Below are 16,898 nucleotides of genomic sequence, written 5' to 3'. Positions count from 1 at the left end.
AAAGGGCGCTAACCTCTGATGATATGAAAGGGTCAGCATTGAGGAGACAAAGAGACATTTCACTATGACCAATCTGTGCTGTCCTCTTTCATTTGATGATTTAACTACATCCCTTTGCCTATATGTCCTAGGCTGGTCAATTTATTCTGTGATTTCATCTGTACATCAAATAGCATTAAGAAGTTAAGAAGCCTCAAATAGGCAAGGGCCTTAATCAGCGTTGGACTGGAGTAGTTTGTGCCCACCAGAGAAAATCATTCTAAGGGCCCACCATGCTTAAGGGGTACTAGCTGCTGAATCTTCCCTTAGCTTCCATCTAGTCATGCACCCTTATCGGCAGCCGATAATTTTGTGTAAACAAGACAAGTGCTGCCGAGAACAATGATATTCTATAAGCACAGAAAGATTTTATTATTTAGACATGTGCCACATACAAACACTAGACATGACACATACACACCAGTCACAAGCTAGACACAGGATACATACACGTGACACACACCAGTTGTACGCTAGACATATGACACACTCACATGACGTACAAACACCAGTCACATTCTAGTCACAGGATTAGAGATAAACGGACCCCTGGATGTTTGGGTCCGGCCAAACAGTAAAAAATAAATCCAGGTTCGGGTACCAGAACAGTACCCAGACCCCATTCACTTGAATGGGGGGCCCGAACATCCATTGTTTACCACTCTGTGAGGTGCAAGACAGTACAGCAAACACTGCTTCTGATCGGCGGTAAAATCATTACCGACAGTCAGTCAGCTGAGGTTCACATGCTGTCAAATGTTGTGAGCCCGCAGCTGTAATCGGAGGTATAAAGTTTACATCTGGTCATGCAATCATAAAACAGGGCAGAGCAGGCACTAATGAATGAGGCAGGAGTCTGGTGCTGGTTAGGGGGAGGGCCCACTGGGAGGCGATCCCCCCGGAGGATTCTCCGCTCTCCCGATGTGCCAGTCTGGCCCTGTCCTTAATGTTTACTAATCGATAGCTGACAGGTTCTGATTGGATAACTGATGCCTTGGGATACTCATACATTGTAGATAGTTCTTCCTCCCAGCACCCCACCCTCTCAACTCAGCTCAATACAGAGAGAGGAATAAACTGAACTGCTGCCAAAAAACTGTCAAGTTGACCTATCTACCTGAAACCCTTTAGAACTTTGGTAGTTTAAGCATCTCCAAGGTTGTCTACCCCTCCTTGATGCAGGCTCTGGAGCTGAGTGCGCATCTTTCCCAGCACATGACAGCTGATTTGGTCATCTGTCATGTGCCTATAACTGCCGATTTGATCAGTTGTCATGTGCATATAATAGTCAAAGATGGAATCATGATCCACCCATGGCTGTTAACAGTGGCGTAACTACAAAGTTATGGGCCCCGGTGCGAACTTCCAAATGGGGCCCCCCCGCCCCCCTCGGCCCCCCCCACAGCCCACACAGGGGTATATCCAGCACAGCCCGCACAGGGGTATATCCAGCACAGCCCACACAGGGGTATATACAGCACAGCCTGCACAGGGGTATATCCAGCACAGCCCGCACAGTGGTATATCCAGCACAGCCCGCACAGTGGTATATCCAGCACAGCCCACACAGTGATATATCCAGCACAGCCCGCACAGTGGTATATCCAGCACAGCCCGCACAGGGGTATATCCAGCACAGCCCGCACAGGGGTATATCCAGCACAGCCCGCACAGGGGTATATACAGCACAGCCCGCACAGGGGTATATACAGCACAGCCCACACAGTGGTATATCCAGCACAGCCCGCACAGTGGTATATCCAGCACAGCCCACACAGTGGTATATCCAGCACAGCCCGCACAGGGGTATATACAGCACAGCCTGCACAGGGGTATATACAGTACAGCCCGCACAGGGGTATATAGAGCAAAGCCCGCACAGGGGTATATAGAGCACAGCCCACACAATGGTATATAGAGCACAGCCCACACAGGGGTATATAGAGCACAGCCTGTTGTGAATTCTGCTTTTGGGCTCCCTCCGGTGGTTGTAGGTGGTAATGCAGTTGCCCCTGAGTTGCAGTCCCGGTCAGGTGTATCTGCTGATTGCAGTTCTGACTGGGGTATTTAGGCGTGCAGGATTCATTAGTCCTGGCCAGTTGTACTGTTATGATCCGGTGACTTTGGAGCCGCATGAACTTTCTCTGGAGTAGGTGGAAACTGTACTGACCGCAAAACCTGAACTAACACCGCAACTAGAAGTAGCCGTGGGGTGTGCCTAACAAACCCTAGACACCTCGACACAGCCGGAGGACAAAATACCCTTATAGATAGAAATAGGAATACTACCTTGCCTCAGAGCAGAACCCCAAAGGATAGGCAGCCCCCCATAAATATTGACTGTGAGTCGGAGAGGAAAGACACACGCAGGCAGAAAACAGGATTCAGTAAAAGAGGCCACTCTAGCTAAATAGGGAAAGCTAGGACAGAATACTAAGCGGTCAGTATTAAAACCCTTCCAAAAATATCCACAGCAGATAATACAAAAAGTTCCACAATCTAACTAAAGACATGGAATGTATATCTGCCACTCCAGAGAATCCAACAAGACTGAGAAAATACTGACACAATCTAAGCTGGACAAAAAACACTGAATAGCACAGAATTATTAAGCACACAGCATGTGTGCCACAGAAACAAAACAGACACTTATCTTTGCTGATTTGGCAAAAGGCAGAAGGAACCAAACCAGGACCAAAACCTCCCAACAACCATGGACAACTGGCAAGGACTAATGAATCCTGCACGCCTAAATACCCCAGTCAGAACTGCAATCAGCAGATACACCTGACCAGGACTGCAACTCAGGGGCAACTGCATTACCACCTACAACCACTGGAGGGAGCCCAAAAGCAGAATTCACAAAACAGCCCACACAGGGGTATATAGAGCACAGCCCACACAGGGGTATATACAGCACAGCCCACACAGGGATATATAGAGCACAGCCCACATCTCATCTCCCCCCCCCACGATAATGGCCCCACAGTCCAGTTAAAAAGAAAAAAAAACTCTCCTCACCTTTCCTTTTGCCCGCGCTGCTCCCGGCGGCTGCAGTCTGCCCAGGACACAGCAGGTGCGTGATGATATGACGTCATCGCGCACCCGCAGTGTACTGTCAGAGGCAGAGCGGGGAATGATGGGAGAGGGAGCGTCAGGTGACGCTCTCTCCTCCATCATTGCATTGAACTATACCGGTGTCATAGACGCCGGTATAGTTAAATGCGGCGGCGACACTGGCGGGGGGAGGGGGAGGAACAGTGCAGCGGCCCACTACTGGCACCGGCTCTTCTGGCATTTGCCAGAAGTGCCCGATGGCCAGTCCGGCCCTGCTCTGACCTGCCGGCCCCGGGCCCCTGACCTGCGGGGCCCGGTCGCAATGGCGACTGCTGCGACCGCGGTAGTTATGCCCCTGGCTGTTAATATGTTAAATGCTGATGTCAATCACTGACAGCGGCCTTTAATTCGAGTATGCCAGAAGCATGTCACAATACCCGCCCCTATCATGTAATCACGGGGTGCCAGCAGGTTGGCATGACAGCCAAGAGTCTGCAGAAGACTTGTCATTGCAGATCATCTATGAACGCCAGCTCGTCGCTGGTGTTCTTAGGAGATTATGACTTCTGCTGCACATAACAGGGCTGAAGCACAAGTGATCGGATGATTACAGCTTGAAGTCTCTTAACGGTACTATTGAAGAAAGTAGAAAGTTAAAAAATGTTATAGAAAATATTAGAAAAATAAAGAAACAAAAAAATGCAATTTACCATCCTTTTGCCCCAAATTGTTCAAAATAAAACGATACTTTAAAAAAAAAAAAAAAACACTTTTGGTATTGCTGCATTCAGGATTGTCCAATCTGTAAAATTCAGTAGCGCAGCTACCGTATGGCCGAGGGGGCCATCACCCCAGGCCCGGAGCTCAGAGGGGGCCCACACGGAGCTCTGCTACTGTGCGCGCTAATACAGTTACATTCTGTGGCACTGGCAGAGCAGGGAGAATCGATCTCCCTGCTCTGCCGCCCTCCCGTTATGGGGTCCCTGAGCAGACACGGGGGCCAGTGCTAGCAGTGGGCCCCCCACCCATCACCGCAAGGTCAGCTGTTTCGGCATTGAGCCAATACAAATAACCACATTGATGAGGGAAGGAGCGCTATGGTCCTTCTCCCATCTTCCCCCTGTCAGCGTCTGATGTCACCGACACCAACACTGACAGCGGGCACGATGACATCACTATCCTGTGCCTGCTGTCAGGAGAAGAGTGGGAGCTCGGAGCACCGATGGAACAAGGAGGAAGAGAGGTGAGTATTTATTGTTTTTTATGGGGGCTGCCTTATACTACAGGGTTTGCCTATGGGGTTCTGCCTTATACTACAAGGTCTGCCTATGGTGGTACTGCTGTGTACTACAGAATCTGCCTATGAGGGTGCTGCCTTATACTACAGGGTCTGCCTATGGGGTGCTGCCTTATACTACAGGGTCTGCATATGGGGGTGCTGTCTTATACTGCAGGGTGTGCCTATGGGGATGGGGTGCTGCCTTATACTACAGGATCTGACTATGGGGTGCTGCCTTATACTACAGGGTCTGCCTATGGGGTGCTGCCTTATACTACAGGATCTGCCTATGGGGGTGCTGCCTTGTACTACAAGGTCTGCCTATGGGGTGCTGCCTTATACTACAGGGTCTGCATATGGGGGTGCTGCCTTATACTACAGGGTCTGCCTATGGGTTGCTTCCTTATACTACAGGGTCTGCCTATGGGGTGCTGTCTTATACTACAGGGTCTGCCTATGGGGCGCTGCCTTATGCTGCAGGGTCTGCCTATTGGGTGCTTCCTTATACTACAGGGTCTGCCTATGAGGTGCTGCCTTATACTACAGGATCTACCTATGGGGGTGCTGCCTTGTACTACAAGGTCTGCCTATGGGTTGCTGCCTTATACTACAGGGTCTGCCTATGGGGGTACTGCTTTATACTACAGGTTCTGCCTATGGGGTGCTGCCTTTTACTACAAGGGACCCAGCATTACAATATTATAGAGGGTTGCTTTAGAATGCATAGGGAACCACACAGCATGTGCAGTAATAGGGGCATGTAAGGCAACAGCAGCTCAGTATTTGAGGTATCAGCAGGATGAGGAGTTTGTGCAGGTTGGGAATAGATGGTGATGGGGTTGAAATATGAGAACTGAAATATGTCTTTGTTATATTCTCTGCAGCCGAGTTGTGGCTGGAAGAAGTCATCATGTCGGTCTGGGCCAGATGGAAAAGACTTGAAAAGTGAATGATTCCATCAAAGAACATCAGCGGTAAGTCATTATCTGTAACTGTACTGTGATCTCTTATATGTTCTGTAGGACTGGTATCTACCACTGACCATATGACGGTAATATCTATGTTGGTCTTGACATAGAGTTTATCTTCATTAAAAGCTATTCACTATTAGGGCCCATCATCAAGTTGTAATCAAGTTTACCTGGTTAGGGGCCCACTCAGAAGGTTTGCCCCCCCCAAACCAAAACCCTAGCTACGCCTCTGAAAAAAAATATAAAGTGAATTAATCCTATCTGTAAACGGTGTAACGAGGAAAAAAAATTTGAAATGCCAGAAATGTTTTTTTTTGTTCAACCCAACATTACAATAAAATGCAATTACACATGATCAAAATATTGTATATACCCCAAAATGGTATCAATAAAAATGTCATCCTGGCTTGCAACAAATAAGCCCTCACCCAGCTCCATATCCTTAAAAATGGAGATGCTACGGGTCTCGGAAAAAGGCACTATTTTTTTTTTTACAAACTTTCTATTTTTATTTCTGCAAATTGCCTCTTCTGAGAAAAAGAGGACTTAACTCTATAGCGCCACCTGTTGGAAGTAGCGATCCTACAAGTCACAATCAACCCTTTAACGAGTCGTGCAATATGACTTAGGATAAAAGCCAAATCAGCATCTCAATTCGCAGACACGGTGTTTCGGGCTGTTGGCCCTGGTCAGTACGAAGCATGAGAAATGATTTGGCTAGGTGAGAGGCTCTGGACTGGGGTCTAAGGGGTAACGTTTCTCCTTATGGAGAGTAACATACCAGTTGGCTTGTCAAGGTAAGGAGGCTTATTCGCAATGCAATGCTCCTCTGGGAAATTAAATATGCAAATTGCCTCTTCTGAGAAAAAGAGGACTTAACTTTATAGCGCCACCTGTTGGAAGTAGCGATCCCACATTTAAGTAAAAAACAACCTATACATGTTCAGTATCTGCGTACTTATACTGACCTGAAAAATAATCAAGGTCAGTTTTAGCATTTAGGCTGGTTTCACACTTGCGTTTTGATCTGCAGCGTTTTTACAGAAAAAAACGCATGCGGTTTTTTTCTATACTTAACATTAAAAACGCATGCGTTTTTTTGCATGCATTTTGACGCGTTTTTGGCAACGCATGCGTTTTTTGATGCATGCGTTTAGTTCCAGAAATGCAACCTGTAGTAAATTTCTAGCCGCGTTTTTTTGCTGCAGAAAAACGCATGCGTTTATTCACGGCAAAAAAATGTATTGCTGTCTATGTAAACGCATGCGTTTTTAAGCACATGCGTTTGCATTCGTTTCTATAGAAAAACACAAGAAAACACAAGAAAACACAAGAAAAAACAAGAAAACCCTAACCCTAACCCTACCCCTAACCCTAACCCTAACCATAACCCTAGGGATCCAAACCCTAACCCTACCCCTACCCCTAACCCTACCCCTAACCCTACTCCTAACCCTAACCCTAACCATAACCCTAGGGATCCAAACCCTACCCCTAACCCTACCCCTAACCCTAGGGATCCTAACCCTAAGGGTTAGGGTTAGGATCCCTAGGGTTAGGGTTAGGTTTAGGGGTAGGGTTAAGGGTAGGGTAAGGGTTAGGGTTAGGGTTTGGATTTGGATCCCTAGGGTTATGGTTAGGGTTAGGGGTAGGGTTAGGATCCCTAGGGTTAGGGTTAGGGGTAGGGTTAGGGTAGGGGTAGGGTTAGGGTTAGGGTTTGGATCCCTAGGGTTATGGTTAGGGTTAGGGTTAGGGTTAGGATCCCTAGGGTTAGGGTTAGGGGTAGGGGTAGGGTTAGGAGTAGGGGTAGGGTTAGGGGTAGGGTTAGGGAGTTTGGATCCCTAGGTTTAGGGTTAGGGTTAGGGGTAGGGTTAGGGGTAGGGGTAGGGTTAGGGGTAGGGTTAGGGTTAGGGGTAGGGGTAGGGGTAGGGGTAGGGTTAGGGTTTGGAACCCTAGGGTTAGGGTTAGGGGTAGGGGTAGGGGTAGGGTTAGGGTTAGGGGTAGGGTTAGGGTTAGGGGTAGGGTTAGGGTTTGGATCCCTAGGGTTATGGTTAGGGTTAGGGGTAGGGTTAGGGTTTGGATCCCTTTATCACCTTGATGGTGGGGGTGGCTTAGCAGTGACCTGGTGACCAGGACATTCTTCTAATAAAAAGCTACCCCTAACCCTAACCCTAGGGATCCTAACCCTAACCCTAACCCTAGCTAATTCTATTAATAGTGGGTTTTCTAGTTGATTTTGATGATTGGCAGCTGTCACACACTTCTCAGCATGCGTTTCAAAAACGCAAACGCAGGAAAAAACGCATGTAAACGCGTCAAAACGCCGCGTTTTTTTTCTGCATGCAAAAATGCATGCCTCTAAAAAAACGCAGCGTTTAAATGCATTTTCATGCATTTTTTCACCATATGCGTTTTTTTTTTAAAACGCTGCAGATCAAAACGCAATTGTGATACCAGCCTTTAGTTAACATGGGAAGAATAAAATTTAAAAAAATTGTGAAATTGCACTTTTTTGCAATTTGATCGCACTTGAAAATTTTTCCCATTTTTCAGTACACTGTAGTAAAATGAATAGTGTTGTTCAAGAGTAAAACTTGTCCTGCGAAAGACAAGCCCTAACATGGCCATATTGACAGAAAAATAAAAAAGTTATGGCTCTGTGAAGAAGGGGAGCGAAAAACAAAAATGCAACAGCGAAAAATCGCAAGGTCGTGCAAGTGTAAAGAACCAAAAATGACGCATGTTGAAGTGAAGCATGCCTTCAAGGGAGGGTTTTGACACAATCATACTGTAGGCAGTAAATGGTTGACTAATTTGACCATTATTTATCTAACATTTAGTATGAGATCACCCACAATCAGAAATTTACCAGATTCCGTCTGGATTTTAGACAATTTTTAATTGCGGGACAACCATTGACATTGAGTTCTTTAGCATTAACAAACGACCAATCTTGGATTAAAGTGTTTCAGAGTGGCAGACTGGTATTTTCAAAAAAGAGCCTCTTCAGTTTTTTAAATTTATTAACTGATATAACTTTCCCTTCCCATTAATATGTTTATTTTAGTTTTATATAAAAAGGTGATTATTTTGTAAATCTGATATTTGATCTATTTTCAGAAGCAAAAAAAAAAGGAAAAGTAGTAAATGACTAAAAATGTGAAATACTCAAACTTTTGTACTTGCACCTCATTGTACTGACAAAGATGATAATAGTCAGAAGTATAAAAAAGCCCGAAGTAATGGAATCACTGTCGTCAGTTTCCCTGGAATGCCCCCCTAGCAGCGAAGGTGGCAGCCCAGCAGCTGCGTTTTGAACTGTGCGGTTGGTAAAGATGCCTTGTGAGAACTCTTCCTGTGCCTTCTGGAAAGTTGCACCCATTCTGTGATACAGTGAGTGAACCTTCTTCAGCAGGAACAGAGATAAGACAGCACTCACAGTGAAGAAGGCTGCCACGATCATCATTATCACAGCGACTGCAGTGTTCGTTTTAATCATCTTTAATGCTATTATCCAGCCACTGTCTCCCCAGACAGGGATGTATGATATACTGTAAAAGATGATTTGACTGAAGAAGATTAGGAAGAACACAAAGAAATTGAAGGATCTGTCTGTCCTGAATGCTTTGTAGATTGGCCGATACCAGCATAAAAAGGCGTAAGGTGTAAACAGGATAAATCACAGGATGGATAAGCCAAAATCCACACCACCAGCTTTAGCATCGGCAGTGAAATATGCCAAGCAAGCCAGAAAATTAAGTAAAAGTGTGACCGCATGGAACATCCACAAGTAATACAGCATTTTGCATGTGCGCTGATTATCAGCTGGAATATCTGCTGAGAAGTCCTGGTAGAAGCATGGTTTGATGGGACACTTTGTAGGAAGAGGTGGACAATTTGTCCTTTCTTAAGTTAATATTTACATTCGTCATTTCTTTCTGTTTCTCGGCTGATTTCTGATCCAGCTCCTCTTGCTGCTGGAGAAGGCTAGCTTGTGCTGCCGCTGCTACCACCTGGGGAGACGGCTCTATGGATGGCTGTAGGACAGCAGGCTCAGAAGGGATCACGGGCTGAACCGGCAAAGTTTTCTGATTTGTTGTCAAATGGGAATTCTCAGAGAAAGAGTTGAATTCTTCCAAGTTCTCATGGCCGCCGCTGGTGATTTGTATGACTGCAGGATCCTGGAAAGGGCTAATTTTCACGGGGCCTGCAAAAGGGTTGATGTCGTAGCCGGACATGGCTCCTTTCTTGAGGGTCAAAGTGTAGCCCTGGATCCTCCAGCCGGGACTCCTCCTCAGACAGGTACCTCTTGAATGATATCTTGGTCATCAGGTCAAAATAGATTATGTCTATGTTTCACTATTCAAAATGGAAATCCATTTTTAAATTTAAAATTTGTCTCAATTTTCCTTTCTTAGCCTTGTGAAAGCAGTACACATGTAACGTTAAAAAAACGGACTTAATTATTCAACGGACTCAATTATTATGTTAATAAATGAATTACGTTAATAAACCAGACATTGTTGCAGCCATAAAATGGATTTTGCATCAAACGGTCATTTTTTTTTTTATCCCACATTCCTAACTTGCCTTCACCAATAACTAAGGGGTGCCTCACTGGTGAGATCAGCCTTGCAGTTTGTGAAACACTGCAGTAGCCTGTCCCTCTGAGTGACTGCAAACTTATGAATCCCCCTTAGTGCACAGTGCCAGTTTCTGAGCTGGGACCGGAGGGTATGTATTTGTTATACATACTCCCGGCCAGAGCCCATCCAGTGGGCATGGCCTTGCTCCATACACTTGTGTTGAGTGAGGCCTTTGCTAGCGATGGATTGTACAGTGGGCATTGCTGACTAAAGGACGCAACCTCGCTCCATACTAGTGTATGTATGTATGCATACATACCACCCAATTCCGGGTCAGAGAGCGGTGAATCCCTGCAATGCTCAGTGTGCGCAAGAGGAGGAGTGATAAGTCTATAGTCAGTCAGAGTGCCTGCAAATTTGTCGTTTCGAAACGGATAAACCCTTTAAACAATCCAACTGATGAACTCCTGCTAATGAAGTTGAAGAAAGCCCATGCAATGGAGTAAGGAGTAAGTACTTAGTTGCTTGGACCCTCCTGTGGAAAGACTGTGTCACACCTACTCCCAGAGTGGGTAATATTTTTCTGCCATTGATGATAAGTTTGGCGACTAACTTGGATCAAGATATCCTCAGCATGAAAGATAATGAATGTAGTAGATTATGTTTAACCCTGATATTTCAATAGATCAGGCGAAATGGAGTGTACAGATGATATTCAATGTTTCGACCTATGAAAAGATGTTTTTTCAAAGATATCTGTTATGCACAAACAATAAATAAAGTGACAGTGAGGAAATCAGTAGGCTGAGGGGTAAGGGAAGGGGGAAAGGGAATAATAAAGTAAACATGGTAAACAGGACCAAATAAATGGATTCATACACTCAGTTTCACGACATATGTATTTATCTGATATTTGAGGCTCAACGATCCCATTCTGACAAAGGACGTATGCGCCATCTGGCCACTTTTCCTTATTTCAGTCTACTTTGCATACATTATTCTGCTCATTTATGGGTTATTTTATTTGCCTACAAGCCAGTATCGCCATTGTAGTATGTTTATTCATATCATTTTATATTCCAGAATGAGAAAAAGACTGCAGAATTGTTAAAAAGAGAACCTAGTATGTTGTCATGTATATTAAAATTTTCAATATGAATTGGAGGGTAACCTTAATGTTACAGTAGCTTATGTGACTGAGAAACATGGCATAACATTATAGGGTTTGTCAGTATTGGTCAAAGCTTTGAATCTGTGAGGACTAAGACAGCAAGTGCACAACATCCCTACTGTGCCACCACAGATGAGGTAAAGAATTACACAGAGTCTATTAAAATCAGTGGGCTATCTGTATAACGAGGATATGATGAATCCTTTAACTAGTGGGAGATGTTCTTTGTAGGCTTTACCCACCCAGGTTAATGCATGTTGAGATTCAAAACTACTCTTAAAACTAAGTACCCACTTGAATTGACTACAGACTATGTAAAATCTAGTAGAATACCGTGGGAACCTAATTCACCAAGGGGTTATTAGGGTAAATACTAATTAAAATGTTAATCAACCTGATTTCTTTCATACGTTATGAATCGCATTTTCCTTCCCTCTCGGGAGTCTTTAGCTCTTTGTACTTAACTTACGTAATTAAATTGTATATAAAATATAAATTGACTTGAATACAATTATCATCAAAGTAAGAGTAATTTAATATTATTTTTGGTCTATTAGGTTAGTAAGTTCCTTCACCGGTAAAAAGGAGACCCCTACTGTGTCTGGAGTCAAGAAACACAGCTTGCTAAAGAATACCAATGGTGATGGATCTACACTATTTCTGAATCAATCAAACATATTGCCACTGCCTCACTTTACCTATTTGCAGAAATATGCTTATACTTGATTTGAAGTGTCCTCATATTCTTATTGCACAAATAGTAAAGAAGAAATCATTCCAAAGCACTTCTCCTTTCATCTTACTTTGTGTCACAGTGTGATGAATGTTTCTTTTTATGAATAGTTCTCTACCCATGAAAAAATGCTCAATGGGACATTGCCCTCCTGGGGAAAGACTGTGCTACACCTACTCCCAGAGTGGATAATATTTCTCTGCCATAGATGATTAATTCGGCATGCTCCGGCAGCACAAATGAAACGCAATGTTTCACAACTCAGGATCTATGATATTAAGTTTTATGGGAATCAATGAAAAACATGCCAGGCATTATTTCTGCTATTGAGCCTTGTCGTTCTATGGTAATGTAATGCCAAAGATTTTCAGAGCATTTGTTTATATCAAAAAAGTCTGGAATAAGGCAGCGATAAAGGGAAGACTCCATAAAAAAGGATTTTGCAATAAGAGTTCAGAATCTGCTATTAATACTATTTTTTCTAGTGACATTTTTCAGTACTATTTCACTTGAAACCCAACATATAGATATAGAATCGTATGGTCTTCATACAATTCCACCCCAATGACACACCTCAATGATACATAACGCCTCAAAGGGCATTTTCAAAGACTCTATTCTCAAGCTAGATCATCAATATCAGATTGGTGGGGGTCTAAGATGCAGCACCGTTACTGATTAGCTGTCACCAGATCCCACAGCCACTATTGATGACCTGTCTTAAGGATGGGTAATCAATATTTGAGTCGTAAACAACCCATTTAAAAGCAGTTTACACAAAGCAGATTTATTGCCAAAATTTCTATAACTGAAAATTAGTTCTGTTCATCTGAAAATGGGTTGCATGGTGGTAATCACATGGGTCTGTGCAAGCTTCATTCAGATACATGTGACATTCTGAGTAATTTTTGCTACATGTGAACATATCCTTACTTTCTGAGGTTTTTTTTTCTCCCAGCTTATACAATAGAGCTTTAGTGCTTAGCTTTAAACGAGCAGTTTTACAAAAGAATGATTCATGGCATTAGAAATGGATGATCACTTCCATTATAAAAGAAAGTTCAAAAGCTTTAATCATAAGAATAATACCCTAGTTTGTGGTACCCTGGACTATTAAAGAGATAAAAATAAAATATGAAGATACAGTTTCATGTATCTTAAGACATTGAAGAGGCTTAAATGCCAAATTTATCAAGACCTCGTTCTGCTAGTTCAAACTTTCCGCATGTATTCTGCCATCCTTCAATAGTTCATATGCTTCCAATAATTAGTGACTTTTTGGTTGCATTCTAAATTGATAATATATACTCTTATGGTGTTTAAGTTGTTTTTACTTCAGAGAGTTTTTTATTTTTCACTTTCCTGCTGCCAGTATATTCTGCAGAATTGATCAGGGATCATTACTCACATCAATCCTTGTTTTCCATGGAACTCACAGTCTATATTTTCTATCTCTCAAACACATTAAGAACAATTTCATTGGAAGCCAAGTGTTCTTAAAGTGTTCTAACATCTAAAATTCAATTTGAAATTAAAAGGGTTGCCCACTTCATCTTTATTTTAACAAATGTGTTTGGGACATGATTTTGTAGCACTTACTAAAATATTTGCATTACAGATTTTTCTCCTGCACTTGCTATTTCAGCCTTTCTCAAATATTACACAATTCTGAATACGTCGTCTCATGTAGGAGCATGTGACCAGACCAGTACATCATCTTTCTCCAATTGTAAAACATCTCATATATATCGGAGTTTCTGTTATGTATCTAGTGACGATCTCTCTACCTCGTTTTATGACCTCTTACTTATCATGGGAACTCTATGACCAATACACTACCTTTTGTGGTCTTGTCCTTTCATAGGTTTGTTCCAAAGCTACTGTCCAATAGGCAATTTCACTAGCAAAGATTTAGGCCACACTTCAGACCCACTGCCCATTTACTCACATAAATAATGGGGTAGGCTTAAAATCTTGCTCATGAGTCTCAAGGGCTCCCAAAATGCAACCCTCCCTTTTCTTCACTACTCAATAATGAGTCTAGTTCAAGACGATGCTACCAGGCTACATCAAATCCTGCAGTACAACAAAATCTCATTGTACATATCTACCAACCTACATGATGGGGATTCTCACCAGCCTTCCAACAGAACCCAACAACAGCAACACCACTCTAATCCACCACTGATTTCCCTACTTACTATTATCACAGTCGCAGTATACTCTCCAGAGCTTACTTTTCTGGCAGACAATAGTGAGCTTACCTACTACTATTCCTGCAGTGGCCTACACAGAGCATTTGCAAGCCCATCTCCTTCACTTTTGGTCTCCACTCTGTTAGTGGTCACACTTCTAGTTCACCATCTACTCTGTGATGCATGCTCCAAGTCTTAATTGGCAAAGCAGCCATACTAATTCCTCTCCCAAGCTCAAATCATCCAAATAATCTGCAAAATAAACATTATAAATAAATACCCTGAAACATTTATTTATGACCTCTGTGAGACCACCACTAGCACACTGAGAAAAAGTCTCATGGTGCAGCGCTGACCTCAAGAGAGTTCACCACAGTTTACCGTGAGAAATTTCTCACGGTGAACTTAGATGAACTCACCTCTGCACCATGAGACTTTCTCTCATTGTGCTAGTGGTGATCTCACCAAGGTCACAGCTGCGGGCTCACACTGTCATTTGTTAACAGTAAAAATACATGGGCAGTATAAAGTCTTATACTGTAGTGAGGTACCTATGCATTTTGGGGTTTTAATGCAAACTTTATACCGTCAAATGGTTTCCATACAGCCATTCACTTCCACATTTAACTGAGTGGCATTGATGGTGTTGCATAGGCAAATACCTACCAGGATGCATGCACAAATAGGTTTAATGCACCTGTCCTATTCATAGTATACAGTGGGGAAAAAAGTATTTAGTCATTCACCAATTTTGCAAGTTCTCCCACTTAAAAAGATGAGAGAGGCCTGTAATTGACATCATAGGTAGACCACAACTATGACAGGCAAAATTAAGAAAACAAATCCAGAAAATCACCTTATCTGATTTTGCAAGATTTGTTTTGCATATTATGGTGGAAAATAAATATTTGATCACCTGAAATCATGCAAGATTTCTGGCTCTCATAGACCTATAACCTCTTCTTTAAGATGCTCCTCTGTTCTCCACTCATTACCTGTAGTGATGTCACCTGTTTGAACTTGTTATCAGTATAAAAGACACCTGTCCACAAACTCAAGCAGTCACACTCCAAACTCCACTATGATGAAGACCAAAGAGCTGTTGAAGGACACCAGAAACAAAATTGTAGCCCTGCACCAGGCTGGGAAGACTGAATGTGCAATAGGCAAGCAGCTTGGTGTGATGAAATCAACTGTGGGAGACATACAATAAGACAATGGAATAAAACAATAAGAAAATGGAAGACATACAAGACTAATGATAATCTCCCTCGATCTGGAGCTCCATACAAGATCTCACCCCATGGGGTTAAAATGATCACAAGAACGGTGAGCAAAAATCCCAGAAACACACGAGGGGAACTAGTAAATGACTTGCATAGAGCTGGGACCAAAGTAACAAAGGCTAACATCAGTAACACACTACGCCACCAGGGACTCAGATCCTGCAGTGCCAGTACATGTCCCTCTGCTTAAGCCAGTACATGTGCGGGCCTGTGTGAAGTTTGATAGAAAGCATTTGGATTATCCAGAAGAGTTTTGGGAAAATGTCATATGGTCTGATGAAACCAAAGAAGAACTGTTTGGTTGAAACAAAACTTGTCGTGTTTGGAGGAGACAGAATGCTGAGTTGTTTCCAAAGAGCACCATACCTATTGTGAAGCATGGGAGTGGCAACATCATGCTTTGGGGCTTTTCTCTGCAAAGGGACCAGGACAACTGATCCGTGTACATGAAAAAATGAATGGCTTTGAGTGCAAACTTCCTTCCATCAGCAAGGGCATTGAAGATGAAATGTGGATGGGTCTTTCAGCATGATAATGATCCCAAGCACACCACCAGGTCAATGAAGTAGTGGCTTCATAAGAAGCATATGAAGGTCCTGGAGTGGTCTAGCCAATCTCAAGATCTCAACCCCATAGAAAACCTTTGAAGAGAGTTGTAAGTTCATGCCGCCCAGCGACACAGGTCTAGAGGAGATCTGCATGGAGGACTGGGCCAGCATACCACAAACAGTGTGTGCCAACCTTATAAAGACTTACAGAAAATGTTTGACCTCTGTCATTAGGATATATAACAAAATATTGAACTTTTATTAATGACTAAATACTTATTTTCCTACATAATTTGCAAAATAAATCTTGCCAAATCAGAAAAGGTGATTTTCTGGATTTGTTTTCTCATTTTGACTCTCATAGTTATGGTCTACCTATGATGTCAATTACAGGCCTCTCTCATCTTTTTAAGTGGGAGAACTTGCACAATTGGTGGCTGACTAAATACTTTTTCCCCCACTGTACATGCATTGGTGAGTCTTGTCTGATGTACCCCACTTGCAACATGAAAAATGCAAAATTTAATATATTTCATGTTTATATGCTACAGCTCTACAGAGCGCAAATTTATTTGTTTGACATTTTGTGAAAGTCTGGGGCTTGTTGAACGCCCCTCCTTCCAGCCTGGGGCCCTCAGTATCGCCCCACTCCTGCCACCGCCACCAATTTCCTTCAGAAGCGACCCTGTCTCCTGGAACCCCACTTCACCGCAGCCGCCCCCTCACCCTTGGTAAGCTGCAATCAGATTATAAAATGCACCCCTATTTTCTCCCAAAATTTGGAGGGAAAAACTTATAGTCCAAAAAATATGGTGTATACTACCACCTCTTTGTTGCTCATAGCAACCTATCGCAGCCCACCAAAGTCTGATTGGTTGGTATGGGCAACAAAGGCAATTTTACTTTCAGACAATTTGAATAAAGGTCCAGTTTTATTTTTATTGTGTTTTTAGGTAGTAGACATCCATTATCACAAATATAGTATAGATCAGAAAAACTCACTGAGAAAAATCCCTAAAAGATGTATACACAC

The 16,898-nt window shown here is 43.1% G+C and overlaps 1 pseudogene; it reads right to left on the bottom strand.

The window, feature by feature from the left end:
- Nucleotides 1-8,603: 8,603 nt before the first annotated feature.
- On the bottom strand, nt 8,604-9,642 carry LOC143784951 (secretory carrier-associated membrane protein 2 pseudogene; annotated as a pseudogene).
- Nucleotides 9,643-16,898: the final 7,256 nt, after the last annotated feature.

The sequence above is a fragment of the Ranitomeya variabilis genome, chromosome 7, assembly GCF_051348905.1.
Source record: "Ranitomeya variabilis isolate aRanVar5 chromosome 7, aRanVar5.hap1, whole genome shotgun sequence".
NCBI classification, from domain to species: Eukaryota; Metazoa; Chordata; class Amphibia; order Anura; family Dendrobatidae; genus Ranitomeya; species Ranitomeya variabilis.
This window is presented reverse-complemented; position numbering and strand designations above follow the sequence as displayed.